Raw genomic sequence first — 5,788 nt, 5'->3', positions numbered from 1 at the left:
GGCTAGTTTAGCCCTTGGGGCTATAAATAGAAGTGTCCCTCGGCCATGGCTAGTGCTGAGCACCTTGGGGGACTTTGTGTCCATGCTTGAGAGTGCTTAGGAGCCCTCCATCTCACACATACTTGATAGCGATCATCCGATTGTGTGAGTGAGCGATTCTAGTGCGATTGCATCATGAGGTTGCATCAAGTGGCACTAGGTGATCGAGTTGCAAGCCGGTGGTGCTTGTTACTCTTGGAGGTTGCCACCTCCTAGACGGCTTGGTGGTGGTCTCCATCAAAGCGCGCAAGAAGCTTGTGCGGCGCTCCGGAGAAGTGCTTGTGAGGGGCACTTGTGCTCGCCCCGCAGGAGTCGTGAAGAGCAACTTTAGTAAAGCGTGTCATTGAGCTACCCTCACTCAAGGGGTAGGTTCTTGCAGCGCCCGACGTGCGGGCTTAGCGGGTGATGCTAATTAGCCGCTGAACCACCAAGTGAGCGGTCAACACAACGGGGACTAGCGTGTTGGCAAACACGTGAACCTCGGGAGAAAAATCATCGTGTCAACCTTGTTCTTCCTGTTGGTTTGCATCCCCATTACACAAGCTTGCAATTACTTTTATACATATTAAGCTTGTGTAGTTGCTCTTGTAATTAGATAGCTTGTGTAGCTTGCTAATTTCCTTCTTGCTTGTGTAGCATAGAAGTAGCTCCCTTGCGTGGCTAATTTGGTTTGTGTAACCTTGTTAGTCACATTACTTAGTTTGTGTAGCTAAGTATTTGCGCTCTCTAATTTGGCATTGGTTGCCTTGTTATTGAGCATTGCTAGTGAGCTTAGTTGGCTTTGTGCTCTTGCTTACTAGCATGTGTGGGAGCTCCCTTGTTGCTTAAAGAACTAGTGGCATAGGTTTGTGTAACCGTGCTCCTAGAATTGTTTAGGAGAGCTCTAGCTAGCCCGGCACCTTAGTTGCATAATTAGTATCTTTGCAAGGTGCTAGTGAACATATATAGAGGAGTGTAGTCTTGGCTAGACCGATTGTTTTAATTCCGCACTTATATCGGTTAGCCGACACGATTAATTTTAGAAAAGACTATTCACCCCCCTCTAGTCGTCATCTCGACCCTTCAGTGGGCTTGGGGCGTCCAGTTCAAAGACAAGAAACACCTTTCTGACCTTCTTTCCGCCCTCCAAGTCCTGAAGGAATGGGGCATAAAGGGGGCGGGGATTATCGGCGCCACTGATGGCGCGCGCGCTTCCCCTGCATCGGATGATGCCCGGGATGTCGTTCGTGGGGATGGTGCTTCTTGACGAGGCGCTCCCTTTCTCGGAAGTGGCGCAATGCATTAAGGAGGCGACAGAGCCAACGAAGGATTCCGTAGGCGGTGTCCTCGACATTGTGTATCCGGTGCCTAGACATCCCCCAATGCGGCCGAAACCTGGGTTCTTCGAATTCGTAAGCCTTCTTCTCCCGTGCTCTTTCTTTTTCCTGAATCTCCATTTTTTCAATACTCGCTTTTGCGACGTTGGGACCAGCCGGGGGGCTAGTCTTCAAAGACAGTCTGGTTCTGCTGCCAAAGGACAAGGCCGTGGCGGCGGTGAATCGACTCGCAGCCGAGCAGGACAAGAATGCAAGGGAGCAGATGAAGAAGAAAAAACGACTGAAGCAGGAAGCATGGGATCGGGGAGAGGACATGAGCAGTGATGATGACGACGACGATGATGACAATGACGACAAGGTAGCCATCAACGTGGATTGGGGTGTCCTGGAGGATGAGGACACGCTGACAAGTGCCCACCCGTCCGTGCAGGGACCCTTCCCGTTCCATGCGGAGGGAAGTGAGTCGGTGAGGTCGGTGGAGGCCAGGGAGTCCGCCACTTCGCATGGCGTGCTGGCCGAGGATCGGTGGATGGGGGAAGGCAGGCCTGTCGCCGCCGACCCCGAGGTGATGGTGGAGGGGAGTAGCTCTGGTGCCGCACCCCATGAGATGGTGGAGGGGAGTGGCTCTAGTGCCGCGCCCTATGAGACGGTGGAGATGAGCCCCCCTGCCTCAGAGCAGGGGGCAGGCTCAAAACGGTCCCGCCTAGACAAGTCGGGGCAGGGATCTGGGGATCTGTCCCCAAAACGCTTCTGCCGGCCGAAGGCGTCAGTGTAAGCCGCTGATTCCCTTGTTTTCATCCTTTTTTCTATTTTGACCTATTGGCTTTTACCTTTGTGTAGGTTCTTGTAGACGGGCCACTCCCTAGGGCTGGCGCCCAAGAAGAGCCTCGCCATTCAGGTGGGGCGGATGGCGCTGCCCAGCGTCGTCCCTGTTTTGGGCAGGAGTGGTGCCGATGTTGGAGCTGTGTTGGCCGATCCGACGGTGCCTGTGGTGGCGCCTGCGCCCTCGGTGGTTGCTGAGCAGGTGGCATCTTTCGTGGTGGGCGTGGTACAGACGGCTGAGGGTCTGGTATCGCCGACGGAGGTGGTGCCTGAGGGTGCAGTGCAGTCCGTGCCGCCGGAGACCCAGGTGAAGTGGCCGCGGCCGTACCAAGCCCGGTAGGGCTGGATGTTGCCATGATGGCATCCGAGGGGGTGGCGCAGTTGATGCCATCAATGGCCCAGGCCATGGCGGACGAGGCAGGTCGGATGGAGGCGGACATGGCTAGAGGGTCATCGGGTGTGGCGGTGGTGTCACATAGGATCAGGAGGGAGCCGTCCCCAGCCCCTTTGTCAGGAGGCAGCCGCTCCCCTACGCGGGGCGAGCCGCCGCTTCAGTGGATGAACGCTCAGGACCCAACGTCGGCCCTTTTTACGCTCGACGACCATTCCAAGAGCATGGAGCGGGAAAGTCTCGACTTCGGGCTTTCGACAATGATGAATGCCCTAGACCAGGTCAGAGGGGCCCTGCATGAAATTGTCGTTCCTACTAGCTAGGTATTTGCTCGTTCTTCCTTGCTTTCCTCCTTTTCCAAGTATTTTTGTGTTTCTGGCACCGGTCTTCTTTTTAGGTCATTGTTGCTCGTAGTCGGAACAAATCCCAGTTCCTCCACGAACAAAAGGCGGAATGGGATCGCCTTGTCGAGGAGGCCCGACTACGAGGAGATGTGGGTGCACAGCTTGCTGCCGCCCAGCAGCGGGAGGTCCAGGCGCGTCAGGACGTGGAGGATGCCCACGGGATGTTTGAGGACTTGTCGGCGAGGACAAAGCTGGATGAGGAGGAGATCGCCAGGCTCCGAAAGGAGCGAGACGAGCTGCTGCAGAAGATTGCCACGGCTGGTGAGAAAGCCAGCGAGCTCCTGGTGGAGCTACAGACAGAACAGGACCTCAAGCTGAAGGCTAAGGAGAGGTCCACGACGTTGCAGGAGAAGGCGAACCAGGATGCCGCAGTGATCGAGCGGACGATCCGAGAGCACGACGAAGCACGTCGGGAGGCCAAGGCACGCCAGACGGATCTTGGAGTCGAGGTGACCCGACGGTTGGATGCCGAGGAAGTTTCTGCCGGTTTGTGCACCGATCTTGCCGAGGCACGGCGGCTTCATCAAGCTGAAGGTGATGAATATGATCGCCTGTCCCTCACTGTTCTAGCGGTCTATGACAACCTGTAGGTGGCACAAGAGGAGGGGACCAGGTCGCCTGCGACCCGTGCCGCTAGTATCACGGCTCGGGTGGGCCAGCTTGAGGAGAGTGCTTTTCACGCCGGGATCACCCAGGCCTTCACCATTGCCCATGCTCATTACGAGAAGGAGATCAACCTGAAGGTGATAAGTGAAGGTTTCCCGCCTACCTATGAGGATGATGAGCTAGAGGCAATTGAGAAGGTGGTGGCTCCCCTTGCGAAAAACCTAGCGAATAATCTGAAAGAAATGGTTCTCCCTTCGCGGGAGTAGTTAGTCGAATAATTTTGAGCACAACTTATATGTAATATGTGAACAAGTGTTGGTATTTTCGAGTCTAGACGTAGTTTCGTGATTTTGCTTCGTAATTTTGTTTTGTTTGATTTCACCTTCTTCCCGTAGTCGTCTGGTCATTTTGGTTTTTGTGGTCTTACCAATCTATTCCCCCGAATCTTGCCGCTGGTCTTGACACGAGGAGGGAATCTGATGTAATGATTGTTTTTGAAAAGAGGAAAGGAGGTAGCCATACCTTAACCAGCCCCCGAGTAAGGTCTGACCCCCTGCATTTGCTGGGGTCGGGTGTTACTAGAGACCGGAACGTTCAGATGGAATCCCATTCCATGGTTTTTGTGACAGGTTCGACGAAGTCCTTGGATGGCATTGCAATATTCCCCGTCCTGTCTTCCAATAGAAATCTCCAAATGGGGACTCTATGGGCTCGGCAAGGGAGGGCCTTCGAACCTGTGTCCCTGTATTAAGCGGCTCGAGCCCTCGGGCCTTGTTAGGGTCTGATAGGGGTCAGTCGTAATTCACATGTTACCCCGTTCTCAACTTTCGTAATCAGAGGGGCTGAGTAAACAACACTTGCCTTGGTGGCTTGAGTGTTGTGCTCAATGAGCTCGCTAACGGGTATGTTCGTGTGGAATCCGTGTCCATCCTTTGCTGATGGGGTCGGCAGAGCCCTCTAGTGGAATTCCACAACTTCTTAACCCACCTCTCGATAGATGCCCAAGCCGTTCAATAGGCTCAGGTGGCCCGATGGCCTCTCCTCGATGGAGATTCTGTGGGTTTGGCTCAGAGTTAGAATCAAACGAGAAAAGGTTGAAACGTCCCTGTCCGCTTCTGAGCGGGGTCGGGCAGAGCCGCTGGGGCTCATCTCAGTTATTTCTCCCTGGCTCTGTTCAGCACGAGGCGGCCTCAAGCTGTTCGTGGGCCGGCCTTCGAACCTCGGCCTGCTGCCACCTATATCGAATGAGGCGACGGTCGTTTCGTGACGTGACACGAAGTGTTGGGATGCAATGCTTTGCATATGTAATGTTTGAATATATAATTTAATCGAAATGAAGGCAGGGTCGATAACGTTACCTTGGTGGCATGAGTGATGGAAAGCTCCTACCATCTCCTACCAGATGTGTTCATGTAGGGTTCAGGCCCTGATGTTTGCGACGAGGTTGGAGTAACCTGCAGAAGAATCGATGTTCTTTGTTTTTTGTATCTCGGTGGTGGTCTGAGCCGTTCGATTGACTTGGGTGACCTAATAGCTTCTCCCTTGGGGGAGATTCTGTAGGTAGACCCCTTTGAACCCTTCTTGAGAAGGCAGATGTCGAAGCTGGAGGCGTGGGGGGCATTGAGTATGATTATTCTGGTGAACAGAAACACCGTATTCCGCGCCCCTAGTTTCAAGCGTACGGAGGGGTCAGTGGGGAGGATGTCTAGACTAGTAGACATCCTCGGCAGCCCCCGAGTGATGTTCATGTCCCTGTCGTTTGACGGGGTTAGAAGCTCGGTAATGAATTTAACACGTAAAGTAAGAAGGCAGAGATGCTTATCTTTCTTTGGACATTCGTTCGTCGTCTCTCCTGGGCCGCATGGTCGACCCAGGAGATCCGTTGGGCTCCCCTTCACAGAGGTCTATTCATGGATCGTCCCGTAGTCCTGCATGGGGAGGCGAAGGGTCATCTGCCCATGTGGGCACCTTAATTGCCGCGTCCAGAGTGGGCCATACCCAGGCAGTGTTCCGTTTGACCGGGGGGCGCCTCGTCGACTAGGGCATGTCCCATCAGTTCTGGCGCGTCCCCTCAGGTGTCTATCAGCATTGATTTCGCATTTAAGGAGGGAAGGGAGATAGTTTTTTCGTCCAACCTTTCGCCTTTCCTTAGCTACAGGCGCCTCCTCATTTAATAGGGAGGGGGACGGTAGTTCTCATCCCACCTCTTC

Source organism: Miscanthus floridulus, unplaced genomic scaffold (assembly GCF_019320115.1).
Source record: "Miscanthus floridulus cultivar M001 unplaced genomic scaffold, ASM1932011v1 fs_569_1_2, whole genome shotgun sequence".
In the NCBI taxonomy this organism is placed as follows: domain Eukaryota; kingdom Viridiplantae; phylum Streptophyta; class Magnoliopsida; order Poales; family Poaceae; genus Miscanthus; species Miscanthus floridulus.
Note: the sequence above shows the minus strand (reverse complement) of the source record.